General features: G+C 42.8%; 1 protein-coding gene and 1 non-coding gene across 2 annotated transcripts in view; one reads left to right on the forward strand and one right to left on the reverse strand.

The window, feature by feature from the left end:
* Window positions 1-10,085: 10,085 nt before the first annotated feature.
* Window positions 10,086-10,209, reverse strand: LOC128772600 (small nucleolar RNA SNORA64/SNORA10 family). Its single transcript, XR_008416772.1, has one exon. It is a non-coding gene; the product is annotated as a small nucleolar RNA SNORA64/SNORA10 family (small nucleolar RNA).
* Window positions 10,210-16,650: 6,441 nt separating this feature from the next.
* Window positions 16,651-18,740, forward strand: part of TBCE (tubulin folding cofactor E) — a 91,987-nt gene continuing 89,897 nt past the window's right edge. The window contains exon 1 of the mRNA XM_019418951.2: window positions 16,651-16,727. The gene's annotated coding sequence lies outside the window, so the exon portion shown is untranslated. The remainder of the gene's footprint in view (window positions 16,728-18,740) is intronic.

The raw sequence follows: 18,740 nt of genomic DNA on the forward strand, positions 1-18,740 counted from the left end.
ATAATCTACTTAGGCAGTCTTCATCTTAAAGGTAAATATTTTGTCTATATAGTTTTTTTTAACAATACTTCTTTTTTGTTTTTTAACGTTTATTTATCTTTGAGAGATAGAGACAGAGCATGAGTTGCGGGGAGGAACAGAGAGAGAGGGAGACACAGAATGTGAAGCAGGCTCCAGGCTTTGAGCTGTCAGCACAGAGCCCGACGCGGGGCTCGGAACTCACAAACTGGGACATCATGACCTGAGCCAAAGTCCAATGCTTAACTGACTGAGCCACCCAGGTGCCCCTATTTTGTCTATATAGTTAGCATTAGATCTTTTTGAATAATCATTAAAATTTTCTTTTATGTAATGAATTCATAAACAGTTCAGGTTTCCATAATGTAGCATAAATACCCATGATTTTGAGGTTTCCTTATATCAATTAAAATGGGAGATTTCAAATTATTTTATTTTTTTATAATGTTTATTTTTGAGAGAGGGAGACACAGAATTGTAAGTAGGCTCCAGGCTCTGACCTGTCAGCACAGAGCCCAACACAGGGCTCAAACTCAGGAACCGTGAGCATGGCCTAAGCCAAAGTCAGGTGCTTAACCGACGGAGCCACCCAGGCGCCCCTATTTTACCTTTTTTTAAATGTTTATTTCTGAGAGAGTAAGCAAGCATGAGCGGGAGGGGCAGAGAGAGAAAGGAAGACAGAGTTCGAAGCAGGCTCCTCGCTGATCAGTGCAGAGTTTGAACAGGGTTCGAACTCACGAACTGTAAGATGGTAACCTGAGGCAAAGTCAGATGCTTAACTGACTGAGCCGCCCAGGCACCCCCACTGTGTCAACTTCTAATTTGACTTCCTTCCCTTCCTGACCTATGCCCTGTATTTATTTACTTTAGGCAGCCTTTCAAGAATTTCTCAGATCAGGGTCCTCCTTTCCTTTGGCCCTTCTCATCCTGCCAGTTCCCAATTCTAGAAGCATCCAACACCTGCACACTTTGCTCCCCCCATATTGCTGAGCACTGCTGGGGAGTGTTTTCAGAACTGCCCTTGTAGCCATTGCAAATTAACATGTTACAGCCTCCATAAGTTCTTTTATTTATTTATTTTTCTCTATTCCTGATGGAGATTTCACATTGGTCAATCTAATGTCCCCTGCTTCTCCACTCTTTTCCCAGTTAATGTAAGTTCTCCTAACTTTCCTCCTCTCTACTTAAGTCTGTCTCAAGTTGTCTTCCTTTCATCTCAAGAAAAGTTGTTTGTACTCATGACATAGGCCAAGCAAGCTGTCCTGTTCTTGATTCCCTCCCTTTCTGCCTCTTGAGGGCCTTATTCAATCCTCTGCCTTAAGATTCAGCCTCAAGGTTTATCCATTAGCTCTTTTTTTTTTTAATGTTTATTCACGTATTTTGAGAGAGAGAGCAAGGGGGGGAAGGGGCAGAGAGACAGGGAGGGAGAGAATTCCAAGCAGAGTCCCACTGAGCCCAGTGCAGGGACTTGCACTCATGAACCTCGAGATCATGCCCTGAGCCAAAGTTGGATGCCCAACCGACTGAGCCACCCAGGTGCCACACCCATTGGCTCTTTCTTAATCTGTGTATTGAGAAGGAAAGGGGGAAGGAAATGTACATATATGAAGTACCTATCAGGTACCAGATGATTTGTTTTTTTCTTCAAGCACTTGCCGAGCAGAGCCAGACCCTTGAGTACAGGTCAAAGTACATTGTTCTGGGCAGCTGGCCTCTCATTCTTTCTTTTTCTTTTTTTCTTTTTTAATTTTTTTTTAATGTTTATTTTTGAGGGAGAGAGAGACAGAGCATGAGTGGGGGAGGGGCAGAGAGTGAGGGAGAAACAGAATCTGAAACAGGGTCCAGGCTCTGAGCTGTCAGCACAGAGTCTAACGCAGGGCTCAAACACAGGAACTACGAGATCATGACCTGAGCTGAAGTCGGTCGCTTAACCGACTGAGCCACCCAGGCACCCCACTGGCCTCTCATTCTATATGCACATTTATATATGTTTAAAGGTTTGGAAACCACTCGTGTATTGTAATAATATACACTCCAACCAGAGTTGTCTTTCGAAAGCATAAATGTGATGGTCGTCGCCATCTTTGAATCCTTAGTACCATCACCTATAAATTCCTTGGTATAATACATAAGACTTCCCAAAATTTTATCTCCAACCCACCATAACCATATTTCCTAACAGTTTACTCTGCCATAAAATAGTGCTCATTGTTGCTGACATCGTCTATTTTCATTTAATTCATTTAGAAATATTTCCTGAATGCTTATGTGCTAGATCCTTTGCTAGGTTTTGGAGATGTAAGAGTGATAAAGACACCATTCCATAACCCTGTGATTTTTCTGTGATGGAGGCTAGCAAGTAAATAGCCAACTATTAAACAGATTGTTACTGCTGTAATGGGTGGCACGGGGGGGGGGGGGGGAAGGGGGAGTAATTACTTGTTTACTTATCTACCTCTCCCATTGGATTGGAAACTCATTAAGGGCAAGGACTGTGACATATTCACCCCTGTATTCCCAGAAACACTTGATATTTTTTAAATGTTTATTTATTTTGATTGAAAGTGTGAGCGACTAGGGGAAGGGCAGAGAGAGAGGGAGGGAGAATTCCAAGCAGACTCTGCACTGCCAGCGCCCAGTGTAGGGCTCAAACTTATGAACTGTGAGATCATGACCTGAGCCAAAATCAAGAGTCGGACACTTAACTGAGCCACTCAGGTGCCCTGCACTTTAAATAGATATTTATGAATGAATAAATATACTTGAAACTAACCCCCCACCTCTCAAGGGTTCCATTAAAATAACATGTGAATGGGGAGCCTAGGTGGCTCAGTGAAGCATCTGACTCTTGACTTCAGCCCAGGTCATGATCTCACAGTTCCTGAGTTTGAGCCCAGCATCCGACTCTGCACTGATATGGAGCCTGCTTGGGATTCCCTCTCTCTCTCTCTCTCTCTCTCTCTCTCTCTCTCTCTCTCTCTCTCTCTCTCTCTGCTCCTCCCCACCTCAAAATAAATAAACTTTAAAAAACAAAAAAGTATTCATTTGAAAAGATATCATAAGCCTCAAATGTTAGCATTTATGTTAATGCGGTTCTACCTCGAATTCTTTCTCTAATGACTCTTATTCAATGTTCTGTTCACTTCTGAGAGGATTCTTAGACTGCTCACTGTTTTGTCCATGATTACCATTTCATCCAAAGCCTGACCTCAAATTCAGGTCCTGTAACTGCCTATTCACTTGAGCTTTGTGTTGTCACCTTGAAATAATGTAATTAAAACCAACTTATACATCCCTTCCTATCCCTCTACCAATTCAAACAATGGAATGGAACCACTTCTCTCCCTGCCTTTTCTGTCACAATCTTTATTCTTCAAGTGATCCAGGAGTGTGTTTTTGATTGATTTGCCCACGTCTCCTCTGTCTCTCCGGTCCTCCCAAGTCCTACAGATTTGTCCTTTAAGAGGTCTCTTATCTGACCCGTACTTTGCATTCTCCCTGTCATTAGAACAGGCTTTATTGCCATACATATAGGGCTGATACTTGGTGGTAAGAATACACAAAAGGACTCATCACAATGGACCCCACAATAATGTGAATTCAGATATAACCCAATTGGCATTTGGCTCCTTAAACCCCCACCATCTCCAGTTGGCTAACTGCAGACTTTCTCTGGTTATTCCATTAACCTTACAGTAATGCAACCTCACATTTAATGTGGTTGAATATACCGGACCTTAACAAGTGGTAATGGCATGTTTTTACTGTGTACTGGCTGGTAAAAAAATATTAACAGCACAATAAGCAATAATATTAGCAAAATTTCTATGTTAACCCATTAGTTCAAGTTAATTCTGTAGAATGTTTTGTGACCATTGTTCAATGAGCATCTTTTCCTAGAGATGTCTGGGAAACATCTGTAGCACTAGCTGCTGTATTAGGTGCATTCTTTATAAAACACTGTATCGTTAGGAGAATGACCAATTGATTATCCTTGAATTACACTTGTTACCGTATATAGAGAAAGAAAAACACATCTGATTACCTGAGAATTGGTTTAATGAATAGTGGCAGATATCTGGACCTCAGTGGGCGAGGTAGTACTAATGATGAGCTGCAAAAGTAATTTGTAAATCTTTCCGAAACTTGTAAGGTCACTTACCAGAAATTGCATTTAAAGTTTAGGTATTTATTTTGAGGCGGGGGGGGGGGGCATACAAGTGAGCAAGTGGGGGTGTGGGGGGGAGAGAGAGAGAATCCCAAGCAGGCTCTGCATGGTCATCACAGATCCTGATGTGGGGCTCGAACCTACAAACTATGAGATCATGACCCAAGCCAAAGTCAGACGCTTAACCCACTGACCCCTAGAAGTTATAAAATGCGAATAGTTACACACTTGAAAAGTAAAAACTTTGAAGAGATTTAGTTGTAATAAATGATACTCTGATGTCAACACTGTATAAGAAAGAAATGATTTATTAAAGCTGACAGATTTTGGGTGTCTGGCTGGCTCAGTTTGTAGAACATGTGACTCTTGATCTTGGGGTTAGGAGTCCAAGCCCCATGTTGGACATAGAGATTTTTTTTTTTATTAAAAATTACGGGTGCTTGGGTGGATCAGTCGGTTAAGCATCTGACTTCAGCTCAAGTTATGATCTTGCCAATTTGTGGGTCCGAGCCACGCAGTAGGCTCTGTGCTGACAGCATGGAGCCTGAAGCCTGCTTCGGATTCTGTGTCTCCCTCTCTCTCTGACTCTCTCTGTCTCGCTCTTTCAAAAATAAACATTAAAAATTCATTTTTTTTAAGTTTACTTCTTTATTGAGAGAGAGAACAAGCAGGGAGGGTCGGGGGGGGGGGGGGGGGACAGATGATCTAAAGCAGGCTCTGTGCTGCTAGCATGGAGCCCAATGTGGAGCTTGAACCCATGAGCCATGAGATCAATACCTGAGCCAAAGTACAATGCTCAACTGACTGAGCCACTCAGGTGCCCCTAAAAAAAAATTGTTTTAATGTTTATGTATTTTTGAGAGAGACAGAGTACAAACAGGGGAGGAGCAGGCACCCATTAAAAAAAATTTTTTAATTAAAATTTTTTTAAAAACCTGACAGATTAAGGCAACCATAGAGAATTGAACATATAAGACTAGGTAAAGGAAACTGAAAATAAAGCAGGTCATTTAAAGAAATAATCATATGTTCTTTGAAACAAAGTAGTAATTCCAAGAGATAAACTCATAGATTTTCCAATAAGTTTTATGAAAATGTATTTGTGCTTTGATAATAGAATTGAATGTGTAGGGGGACCTGGGTGGCTCAGTTGGTTAAGTGTCCGACTTTGGCTCAGATCACCATCTCATGGTTCATGAGTTCAAGCCCCTCATCAGGCTCTGTGCTGACAGCTCAGAGCCTGGAGCCTGCTTCAGATTCTGTGTCTTGATCTCTCACTGCCCCTCCCCTGCTCATGTTCTGTCTCTCTCTCAAAGATAATTATCAAAAAAAAAAAGTTAAAAAAATAAAATAAAATAATTGAATGTGTAATTTATTTTAAGTTTTTTAAATTTATTGAATCCTAAGCTTGGCCAATTGAAGTTTGTAAAGTTCTGGATTGAAGATGAACAAAAATTAAAGAATAGCATTTGCTAAATGACTTAGCACTAAAGATATAAAATATATACAATTTAGACAGTTTTAGAAGGCTTAGAAAAAAATGGAATATAATTGTCAATAGTTCAGAGGAAACCAAGAGGATTCAGCACCATAAAGAATGTCACTAATACTAAGAAATTCTCAATTTAGGTGTGCCTGGGTGGCTCAGTCGGTTAAGTGGCCGACTTCGGCTCAGGTCATGATCTCGGCTCAGGTCATGATCTCGCGGTTTGTGGGTTCAAGCCCCGTGTCAGGCTCTGTGCTGACAGCTCAGAGCCTGAAGCCTGCTTCAGATTCTGTGGCTCCCTCTCTCTCTGCCCCTCCCCCACTTGCACTCTATCTCTCTTTGTCTCTCAAAAATGAATAAAACATTAAAAAAAATTTAGAAAAGAAATTCTCAATTCATTGAGACCACAAGTCACATATGCCTATGAATTTAATGAGGAAGTTGTTGAAAGAATTTATTGCCATTTACTGTGTTATATCATGGCTCCAACAGGGGTAACAATGAGCTACGTGACTGCTACAACAAATGAAAAATCAAACCAATAATTTCTTCCTGGCTTGGAATATATATATGCACAATTCATGTCACCTAACTTGTGTTCTTGGAATCCCTCTCTTATAGCTCATGCTGCACACAACTGCCAAATTAATCTTAATCATTTGCTTTCATTTTATGTCTCTGTTCAAAAATAATATCCTTTTTTTTTTTTATTTGAGAGAGAGAGAAAGAGAGTGTGTGCACCAGCAGGGGAGGGGAGGAAAGGGCAGAGAGAGAGAGAATATTAAGTGGGGTTCACGCTCAGTGTGGAGCCCAAGGTGGGGGGCTTGGTCCCTCAACCCTGGGATCATGACCTGAACCAAATCCAAGAGTTGGACGCTTAACCAAATGAGCCACCCAGGTGCCCCAAAACTCATATCCATATAGGTCAAACATTTCAGCCTCACAGTCCAAGCTCTCTATAATCAGCTTCTGGACTTATCTCCCACTATGCCTTTACTTAACCTGAGCCCGTCAATTTCGTCCTCCCCCACCTACAAACATTATACACATTTCCACTTTATAATTTTTTTAGTGTTTATTTATTTTTGAGAGAGAGCACAGAAGCAAGAGAGGGGCAGAGAGAGAGGGAGGCCAAGGATCTGAGGCAAGCCCCACACTGACAGCAGAGAGATCAATGTGGGGCTAGAACTCACAAACTGTGAGATCATGACCTGAGCCAAGTCAAGAATCACACTTAACGGACTGAGCCACCCAGGCGCCCCCACATTCCCACTCTGAAGCCTGTACTCCTATGCTTGTAACTGAAATGTTCCTCTGCCACCCATTAAATTTGTTCTATGTCCAAATTCCAACTTAAAGTTGTATTCCTCTGCCAAAAACTTTTCAAGTCAAAATGGCTTTCTGATAAATAATAATAGTAATGATAAAACATGAAGAAATAAACTACTCCCTCCACCCAGATAGAAAACAAGTAAGAGAATGGGCTAAGTATTTAGTAGAGACCTTACAAAGTAAAGCTTAAATGTGGTCTTTGGGTGACTAAGGTAATTAAAAGTTATAGGACTAACTCAATAAAGGGTCTCTTTGTTATTCTCAGCCTACCTGTTGCTCACAGATAGTAAGGGGCTGACTGCATTGTAAGCCAACTGGAAAACATTTCTTTAGTAGGAATTTATGACAGTGATTCTCCAACTTGAATAATGTACCATCTCCTTTAAAAGAAAAACAAAAACAAAAGGCAAACCAATGAAAAACAAACAAAAAACTAAATAAAAGAAAAACAATTATCCTAGGCCTCTACTGTTGACCTAGGTTACTTTTGTTATACTGTTACATATGTAAAACAAAGCATAAACTAGCTATAGGGGAGGCCTTTATTGTTGTTTTTGGAATTCAATCATTTATTTATTTGGGGGTTTTTTGTTTTGTTTTTTTTGAGAGAGAGCACACACACTAGTGAGTGGGGAAGGGGGCAGAGGGGGGCGGGTGGGTAACAGAGGATCCAAAGGGGGCTCTGCACTGACAGCAGAGAACACCATGCAGGGCTTGAACTCATGAATTGCGAGATCATGACCTGAGCCAACGTTGGAGGCTTAACTGACTGAGCCACCCAGGCGTCCCATTGATTTATTTTTAAGTAGGTGTCAAGCCCCAGCAGGGAGCCCAACATAGGGCTTGAACTCATTACCCTGAGATCAAGACCTGAGCTGAGCGGTGTCTGGGTGGCTCAGTTGGTTGAGCATCCAACTTCAGCTCAGGTCATGATCTCAGGGTTCATGAGTTCAAGCCCCATATCAGGCTCACCGCTGTCAGCACAGATCCTGTTCCCCTCTCTCTCTACCCCTATCCCACTCACGCTGTCTCTCTCAAAAATAAATTTAAAAAAACAAACAAACATAAAAAAACAAAAAACCTGAGCTGAGATCAAGAGTCAGGAGCCCAACCGACTGAGCCACCTGGGTACCCCTCAATCCATTTATTTAAATGTATATTGTACATAACTTACAAGTCCTCACTTCTGGCACTCTGCCAGAACTTTTCTGGGAAAGCCACCTCCTTCCTTGATCGTATTTTCTACAGGTAACATGAAGCCACTGGCCACTGTCTGTGCTTTGATGGTTATAGCTGACAAGCACCTGTTTGTTGGTCTCCGAGTGCTAGGCAAAGCCAGTGGAGGTCCTGCCAGCAGTGCCTCCGAGGAGGGAGTTAGACACAGGGATAAAACTGTAGCAGTTGCACATGGCCACGGCAACCCTCTCCCACCCTAATTCTTCCTCATCATGTTTGTTTCCTTTTGGCAAACTACTGCTCCACAGTTGGATATAGCCAAAGCGTCCTGCCTTCCAGTACAGAAGCCAAAGGGTCCCAGGGGGCTGCTATGTCCTTCCTCTTACTGTCCTGCTACGGCCAAAGGGTAATGCATGACCTACTCCTGGCCAGTTGGATTCTGTCTCCAGGGGGATTCTTGAGTGGAAAAAACTGTTGGAATACACTCATCTGGCAGCAGACTCTGACCAAATGACTAAACAGTACTTGCCATTACAGTTCTTTTCTGGTTCTTCTATCTTGGTTATTTGTCCAGAACCTAAACCTCAACCTAGTGCTTCCTTCAAGCAATTCCCTTTGTTCTTTTTTTTTTTTTTTAATGTTTATTTATTTATTTTTGAGAAAGAGTGAGCAGGGGAGAGGCAGAGAGACAGGGAGACAGAATCCCACGCAGGCTCTGTGCCATCAATGCAGAGCCCCATGTGGGGCTCGAACTCACGAACTGTGAGATGGTGACCTGAGCCAAAACCAAGAGTCCCATGCTTAACCGACGGAGCCACTCAGGCACCCCTCCCTTTGTTCTTAAGGTAAGCTGATATTCAAGCTATAGAAAGAGAAAAACAAGACACCACGTAGCTTAAGAGATTGTACAAGAAATTGCCATTGTGTGAAAAAGCATGGCATAAAAGAAAAATATTGACTAAATTATCCCAAGAGTGGAAGTGAGGAACAGAAACTGGGAAATAGGAGTAACAAGAGAGATTTTTCACTGTACACCCATGTATGACTTTTGACTTTTGAAGCATGTGAATGTATTATCTATTCAAATATTAAAAATCTTACAAGTCATGAAAGCACCAATAAACAAGAAATATTAGCAATAAAATAATTTTTAAAAGCTGGCTACTTACATTAGGTGTTTGGGGAAGACCTCTCTGAGGAAGTAGCATTTAAGCTGAGTTCTGAATGACAAGAAATTAGCCATACTATAATCCTGGTGCAGAGCAATCGAAGCAAAAGGAGTACAAAGGTCTTAAGGTGAGAAAGACCTTTGCCAGTATGTACAAGATAACGTAGGAGCCAGATCACGAAGGACTTTGTAAACCAGAGTAAGGGTTTTAGCTTTTTTCTTTAAGATTTTATTATTTTTTTAACGAACTTTAATTCACTTTATTTTTTTTAATGTTTATTTTTGAGAGAGAGAGCATGTACGAGTACAAGCAGGGGTGGGCCAGACAGAGAGGGAGACACAGAATCCGAAGCAGGCTCCAGGCTCTGAGCTGTCAGCACAGAGCCTGACGCGGGGCTCAAACCCACAAACTGTGAGATCGTGACCTGAGCCAAAGTCGGATGCCTACCAGCTGAGCAACCCAGGTGCCCCTCACTGCATTTGTCTAGTATAGAACTATGTGGTGGCCATAGCTGGAGCCTGGGTCCTCCACACAGAGACTCTGGTATGGGTCTTTACAAGATGGTCATTGAATTCCTGATAGGGAGACTTGAAGAACACAGTCTCTTTCCAGAGGCCAGGGGTGAGATAGCTGTAGGTCTTGGACATGGCATCAAAAGAGGCCTTGGCTGGAAAAGGGAAAACAGCAGGAGGGGGGTGGTGGATTCATCTGACACAACGCTCCCGATGCATATAGAAGCTGTTGTAATCCTAGGAACAGAGGCCACTCGGGCTGGTCTGAAGTGCATTAGGAGGGCCTGTCTCTCTCTCTGAAAATACACCAACCACACACTGAGTATGATTAAGTGGAGTCGAGAGAGGTAAGATTTAATTTTTAAGTGATCTCTACACCCAACATGGGGCTTGAACTTTCAACCCCGGGATCAAGAGTCGCACGCATGCTCTACCGACTGAGGCAGCCAGGTGCCTCAGGATGTTAGCTTTTCATCTAAATGCAACTGGGCAGCCAATAGAGGATTTCAAGAAAGAGAGGATCTATATTTAATTTACATTTATAAAAGACCATTCTGGCATCTGAATAGATGATGAGTTCATAGATGGCTATGAGAGGACATAAGGAGACCCCTGAGAACAGCGTCAGAGTATCCCATGAGAGACAATGGTAGCTAAAACAAGGGTGGGAGCAGGGCACACAGTGCGAAGAGGTCAAGCTGGGGTTAGTTTAAGTGGAATTAACAGGAATTACTGGTGGATAGCATGTAGAGTTAATGAAAAGAGGAATCACGGATGATCACTGGATTTTTAAAGAAACCGAGTAGATAGCGGTACCATAACTTGGATTTAGGAAGACAGAGGAGGAACAGCATTTTGGGGGGGAAATTAGAGATGCCTATGCGCTATCCGAGAAGAGATGTCAAGAAGGCATTTGCAGGCACAAGGCAAGAGAGAGTTCACAGGAGAGATCAAGCAAGGCAGGAAGTTGGAATTGTGTCACTGACATGCAGATGATGTATAGAGCCGTGGGACTGAATGAGCTCACCTAGGCATAGTGGGTTCTGCACCGATCCCTGGACACTCCACTTTTAGGGATATACGTATCTTTTGAAACTGCTTTTTTGATTCACACACCATACAATTCAGTGGGTCTTATTATATTCATGGAGTTATGTAACCATCACCACAATCTAATTTTAGGACATTTTTGCTTCCCTAAAAGAAACCCCATCCGTGTTACGATTCACTCTTCATTTTCCGTCCACTTCACTTCCCAGACCCCACCCTGGCCAGCCACAAATCTGTCTTCTGTCTGTAGATTCACCTATCCTGGACATTTCATATAAGTGGAATCATACAATGTATTACATAGTTCTCGTGACTGGCTTTGTTCACTTAACGTGGTGTTTTCAAGGTTCATCCGTGTTGTATCACAATTTCATTTCTTTTTAAGTCTGAATAACAGTCTATCATATAGATATACCACATGTTGTTTATCCGCTTGTCAATTGATGGGCATTTGTGTAGTTCCTACTTTTTGGCTCTTATGAGTAATGTTGCTAGGAACATTTGCATATAAGTTTTTGTGTGGGTGTATTTTTTCATTTCTTTTGGATAATGTTCCCCCAAAACTCATATTTTGAAGCCTCAACCTCCATTATTTTGTATTTGGAGATAGGGTCTTTATGGAAGTAACTAAGTTGAATGAGGTCATAAGGGTGGGGACCTTCCAACAGGATTAGTGTCCTTGTAAGAAGAGACAGAGAGAACTATTTTCTCTCTTCATGTCATGTGAGGACACAGTGAGAAGACAGCCATCTGCAAGCCAGGAAAGAGGTTCTCACCAGGAATCAAACTGGCTGGCACCTTAACCTTGGACTTGAGCCTTCAGAACTGTGAGAAAATAAACTTCTGTTGTTTAAGCCACTCAGTTTGTGGTATTTTGTTATAGCAGCTCAAGCCAACAGTGACAGGTAAATCCTAGAAGTGGCATTGCTAACTCATATGGTGACCTTGTTTTACATTTTGAGAAGGGACTATATACTTAAGATATACTCCCTCAGATGTACAAAATGTATACAAAAGTATATATATATATATTTTTTTTTTTTTTTAATGTTTTTCTTTAGTTTTGAGAGAGAGAGATGGAGTACAAGCAGGGGAGGGGCAGAGAGAGAAGGGAGGCACACAATCCAAAGCAGGCTCCAGGCTCCAAGCTGTCACCACAGAGCCCGATGCAGGGCTTGAACCCATGAACTGTGATATCATGACCTGAGCCAACGTCGGTCGCTTAACCAACTGAGCCACCTAGGCGCCCCTATAAAAGTATATTTATTGTAGCAGCATTTATAATAGAAAAAAGTTGATTAAATCACATTCTGTGATTGAGTGGAGCAAAACTGTATACTATCAGGACATATAGACGTAGATATAGATATTTACAGATACAGATATTAACAAAATACTTTTTGTGAGATACTTGTGTTCTTCCACCTCTATTTTTTCCATCCTTACTTCCAAAAAGGTACCCATGCCATTTTGCGCTTTTTCACCTCTGGGAAGTATTATGATTCTAAGACTAAAAGAAATTTCTTGCAAGATACTTCCTTTTCTGAATTAATCTTCCTGAAACCTGAGCCTGTTGATGAGGTCAGTCTAGGTGTCCAGGAAGAAGGGTACGGAAAAAAGGAGCGGTGACTTTCAGGGCAAAGAGAAAAGAAGAGAGGAGAGATTCTGGGAAGGGAGCGAAAACCAGAAGTTCCCATGATTGTGGGTAACGTTCCTGGGGATGAGCAAGACTCGAGAGAGGATGGACCAGACAGTAACATCCCCACTCCCTTCCGCATGAATTTTTTGAGGACACATTCAATCCACTACCCCAAGGGAAATGCAAAAAAAAATATCCATGCAAAACCTCGTACACAAATGTTCATAGCAACATTCCCATGGCAAGGAAGCAGAAACATGTCAGACTTTGAAGGATCTTTGTCAGCTTTAACAATAAAGCTGTCAACAGTGTCTACGAAGCTTGGAGATGAGACGCCCTCAGGCGCTTCTTAAATCTAAAAGCTGGGAAAGTGGTCCCAAGTCTGCCTGAGATGAATTTTTCTGCTAGTGTTCATTCTTTTTTCAGTTTGGGAGAATACTACAAGGAAAGTAAAAGAAATAAAAAGGCTAAAAATATGGAAATAACACTGAGAATGGAAGGGCTCTGTTAGGTGCCTCAGTCAACTTTGGCTCAGGTCATGATCTCACGGCTGGCTGCTTGTGAGTTCGAGCCCTACGTCGGGCTCTGTGCTGACAGCTCAGAGCCTGGAGCCTGCTTTGGATTCTGTGTCTCCTTCTCTCTCTGCCCCTCCCCCGCTTGCACTTTCTCTCTCTCTGTCTCTCTCTCTCTCTCTCTCTCTCTCCCCCCTCTCTTTCTCAAAAATAAATAAACATTAAATTTTTTTTTTTTTAAAGGAAGGGCTCTGTTAGTGGATGAGAGATTCCAGAATACAGACAGCAGATTACTGACTGATGAAAGCCGTGCAGATAAAGCCATAGCTAAATATATGCAGAGAAGTGGCTGTGGCTGACACAGGATCCAATAGGCTCAGTAAAGCCATATGCAGAATAATGCCCCCACCAAAGATGTCCCTGTCCTCATCCCCAGAACTGTAAATATGGTAGGTAGGTATACGGCAAAGGGCACGAAGGCTGCAGACGAAATTAAGTTGCTAATCAGATGACCCTAAAACAGGGAGATTATCCTGAATGGTCCAGGTGGACCAATGTAATTTCAAGAATTTTTCTAAGTGGAAGAAGGAGGCAGAAGGGGAGAGTCAAAGAAAATGTGAGACTACAAACAAAGTCAGAGTGATGTGGAATGGACTCAACCCACCATTTCTGACTGTGTAGATGAAGGAAGGGGGACCATGAGCCATGGAATACAGGTGGCCCCTAGAAACCAGAAAAGGCAAGGAAACAGATTCTTGCCTGGAGCCTCCAGATAGCAACACAGCCCTGCTGACACCTTGCTTTTAGCCCAGTGAGAAGTGTTGTACTTCTTCAGACCTGTAAGATAATAAATATATGTGGTTTTAAGCCACTAAGATTGTGATAATCTGTTAGAGCAGCAATAGGAAACTAACTGGAACAGTGCTATACTTGTCAACACAGAGGTTTGAAGGGATAAATATGGATGAAAACAGAAATTAATTGATGGTCTGTAAACAAAAGGATGAACAACCCCCGCCCCCCGCCACTACCTCCTTCTTGTGCCAGTAGGAAAACTAAATCATCATTGCCAGGTATATGTCCTCAAGCAAAAGAGGAAGACATCTTCTCTAGAGAACTAGAAGTCAGTTTCCGGGGTGAATTTGGGCAACTAGCAGACATGCTGGTGTCAAAGAGCCACACTCTTCTACTGGGCATTTGAGAGCCTTCCGGAAGTTTGATGGCTGTTCCCTTCCCATTCACGTGACAATGAGACTTACCATCAGGCAGCCCTGATCACAGGAGCTGAGCTCCCATTTGCTCCCATTTAGCGTTTCTACTGCCTCGTTCTGTAATATAAATGGACAGCTGGAAACTCCCACATTTATGGAGTACCTGCCGTATTAACAGAGAAAACCGAGGTTAAAAAAGAAGCAACAACAAAACAAGAAAATATAGAAAAATTTAACTTAGACGGGACAGGAATAATTAAGGCAACACAGAAAACCTTAAAATAAGACAAACCATAACCTTAAATAGTACCATTGGAGAGATTTGAGAAGATATCGAATTGAATCTATGCCTGATGTTGTTTACCTACCCAGAAATCATTTCCTTGCTTTTTTCTTGTGGTAAGAACCTTGATACTTTCTCCCTGTTTCATGGCCATGTGCTTCCAGGGAGGCAGAATTCTCTCTTCCTCTGAGGCGGTCAGACTTTTTTCTCTAAAGGCCTTCAAGTGATGGGATGAGGCCCACCCACATTATGGAAGGCAATCTGGTTTGCCCAAAGTGTACTGATTCAACGGTTTATCTCATGTAAAACACTCCTTCACAGCAATATCTAGACGAGTGTTTGACCAAATATCTGGGTGTAGACTCAATTTTCATGCTGTCTACTTAGACACTAATGAAATCAAATATGTCTCCTGGTATTTAGTGGGTTTACCTGACCTTGATCTTCTATCAAGTTACCCCATAACTCCAAATGATTTCTGTATTAAAATAGTTGTCAGCCTTCCAATAACAAAAATCAAGAAAGTAGATGTAGACACAGAGAGAGTAGGCAGCACAAGAAGAACGATAGGCAAAGATAGATAATCACGGACGGAGCAATCAAAGCAGTAAGGAACTCCTTTACTTTACGGAAGGAAGAAGAGACTAGAAGAATTCTTTGGAGTTCTTTGGGCACTTGGGTGGCTGACTGGGTTAAGTGTCTGTCGGGCTTAGGTCATGATCTCACGGTTCGAGTTTGAGCCCCACCGTGGGCTCTGTACTGACATCACAGAGCCTGCTTCAGATCCCCTATCTCCCCGCCCCCCCCCCCCCCCCCCCGCACCCCCCTGCTTGCATGCTCTCTTTCTCGGTCTCTCTCTCTCTCAAAGATAAATAAACCTTAAAAACAAAATAAAAGTGTCCTCCAACTTTCATGAGTCTAAGAACCTTGTTCACAATAGTGATAAGGTTCATTCAAAAGCAAGCCTATAGTCTAACAAAGGTTTATTTAGTTGCTGAAACAAGTAAGACCACACACACACCAGAGGGGCAGGATGTCTAACTTAAAAAAAAAAAAAAAAAAAAAAAAAGGCAGAGGCAGGGGAAGAGACTGTGATAGCATAGGATTGGGTGCAGTATAGGTAAGAATTAAGCAGGCTCTGGTCTGGGCTATGAAACAGACTCTAAGGTCTGGAACTCTTGAAAACTACAAAGTTAAAATAAACGTGGAATGTTGTATCTGAAAACCCCTTATTTGAAGCTCTATACCTGGACTGGAAAAGTGCCAAAATGATCCACATGGCTCAGCTCTGCCAGGCAGGAGAGGGATGTTCCATTCTCACTGATAGGATTTCAAACAACAAACTTCTGAGAGTTCTGTTTTAGGGAGCAAGGTTTTTCATCCCATGTCCTTTCATTAATCAACAAAAGCAGTTGTTTACAGATTCACAATGGATTATCTCTCTATGTACTGAAATTCTTCTCAACTTTAACAGTCAGCATGAATGCTACCTCCCTTAGTTGTTATTCAATTTCCCCTTGTGCGGGGGGGGGGGGGGGATAAAGGCTTCTTATTTTCAACCAATGATACCAACACCACAGCTATGTGTGCTTTAATCATGTACCAGACCCCATTGCTCAATGTTTATTTGTGTCACCTCATTTGATCCTCATAACAAACCACTGAGCTAATTACATAGAAACCTGACGCTTAGAAATTAACAAACGTATGGAATTTGCTTTTTCTATGATTGCACTTACTTTCATTCTGCCTATTTTACCTGGTTGATTATTATTATTATTCTCTTAGTTTTTGAGGCATCAACACTATCTTCTTATCTGTGACCACACGCCTCCGACTTGGTAGACTCTCAATAAACATGGAAGTGAATCACAAGTAGGCTGGAACATGTACGTTCATTGGCTTGTTCTGCAGTCCTGAGTTTAGAGGAATCACCGGGCCAGCACAGGGGCGGGGAGCTTGCCCAGGTTTGGGTGGGTGGGCCAAACCTCCGACTCCGAAGCCCCTGGCTCGCTATAGCCACGCCTAAGCTCCAGCAGCCACCGCCCACCCAGCGGAGGTGGGACTTCCTGTCTCCCTAAGGAAGCACTTCCGGCCAGGACCGGAAGCTCCGCTGCTGCCTGGCGCGTGCGAGGGTCGGTGTCCGGACCCCCCGGGCTCTCTGCCTGCAGGTGAGCTTCGGGAGGGGCTGAGGGGCTGCGGGAGCCAAGCGTTCGTGGCCGGCCGGTGGCCGGTGCGTCACCCTGCAATGCTTCGGTCCTTTAGTCCTTTCCTAGAAACTTCTTAGGTGGTCAGGAGTCGGGCGTTGCCTGCTCCCTGCCGCCTCGACCAGACCCAGGCGCGCCGGCTGTAGGGAGTCCGGGCCGGCGAGCGGACCAGGAAGCCGCACTGGCAGCGCCGTCCGTCCCTTTACCGGGAAGCCTTGCTGGCGGGTCACTTTGGACGAGGTGAAATAGGTCAGGTTAGAGAAACAGCCCTGAAGTTCCGAATCATTTAACATTTGTGGACGAGGAGGAATAACGTGTGGTAGGTGGAGAACATTTAACATTTTGAAATAGTGTTTACTACCAACTGCGGACTGTTCCGAGTTGTGGGTGGGTGCACATGAGGGTGCGACATCCCTGTCCCCAAAGAAACAACAGTCTCGTTGGAAGACAGGGTTCACAAATGCCAGACGGTTTAAGGTAGAGACGGGGGAGATAAAGATGAAGGGAGCAGACTTGTTTGACATTAACCTAGCCAAGGCCGCTGTCATTTGATATTTGTCTCAGCATCGTTTTAGTTTTAACCTTTCTGTATGCTTTTAGAAACAGCTGTCGCTGGGGATTTTTAAAAATCCACGGCAACAGTCTCTGCCTTTTGACAGGCAGGTTTTTGTACTTATTCATTGTCATTACTGAGACATTTGTTCAGGCCCAAACTTTTGGAGCCATCCATGACTCATCTCTTTCACACACCACACGTACGATCTGCCAGCAGATTGTATGGACTTCACCTTCGGAATCTGTCCGGACTCCCAGTCCCTTCTCACCCAGACTACTGCATAGCCACCTAACTAATCTGCTTTTTCTTCTTTCAGTCTTTTTTTCATTACAGCATCTAGAGTGATCCTCCTAAAAAAAAAAAAAAAAAAAAAAAAATCAAAATTTTTGCCCTCCTCTAAGAAATCCTCCATGGACTACTGGGGTGCCCGGGTGGCTCAATTCGTTAAGCCTCCGACTCTTGATCTCAGCTCAGGTGTTGATTTCAGAGTGGTGGGTTCAGGCTCCCCACTGGGTGTGAGGGCTACTTAAAGAAGAAACAGAAAAAGAAAAAAAAAAAAAATCCTCCAAAGAATGCCCATTTCATTCAAGAGTAAAAGCCGAAGCTGGTAGAGTGACCCCCAGGGTCCTGTATGATGCCCTCCTGTTTTACCTCTGATCTCTCTTGCTACTTCTCGAGCCTCCTCAAGCACATCCCAACCTCAGGATATTTGCACTTGGGGTTCTTTTGCCTGGAAGTCTCTCCAGTCCCTCCGTCTGTCTATATGGTTCAGACCCTTACCTCCCTTCTCGTTTTTGGAATTTTACCTTGTCAGTGAGGTCTTCTCTGACATATCCTTCCCTTATATCTCCGTTGCCCTCTTTGTCGTTGTGCTTCCCATTCATTACATGCCATGCCATGTGGTTTATTCATTTATCTTGCTTACTATGTTCCCCCCACTAGGATAGAAGCTTCATGAGGGCAGATATTTTTGTTTTGTTTACTGCTGTATTCCTGGTGCCTAAAACAGTATCTGGCTTTCAATAGGCTTCCCATAATATAACAGTTGAATGAATGGATTTGGACCTTTTCTACCATTTTATACTTTGTACTTTCTGTGCTTTTTTTCTCTTCCTTTCTTGACTTTTTTTGGATTGAGATTGGATTTTGTTGTGTTTTCTCTCTTCATATTTTCTACTTCTTTGGAAGATATATTACTCTGTTCTTATACCAGTTAACCTTTTTTTTTTTTAAGGAAGAATTATTTTTTATTTATTTTATTTATTATTTTTTAATGTTCATTTACTTTTGAGAGAGACAGAGCATGAGCAGGGGAGGGGCAGAGAGAGAGGGAGACACAGAATCCAAAGCAGGCCCCAGGCTCTGAGCTGTAGGCACAGAGCCCAATGCGGGGCTTGTGTCTCAGACCTTGAGATCATGAC

The sequence above is a fragment of the Panthera pardus genome, unplaced genomic scaffold (genome assembly GCF_024362965.1).
Source record: "Panthera pardus isolate Hobbes unplaced genomic scaffold, ASM2436296v1 HiC_scaffold_22, whole genome shotgun sequence".
In the NCBI taxonomy this organism is placed as follows: Eukaryota; Metazoa; Chordata; class Mammalia; order Carnivora; family Felidae; genus Panthera; species Panthera pardus.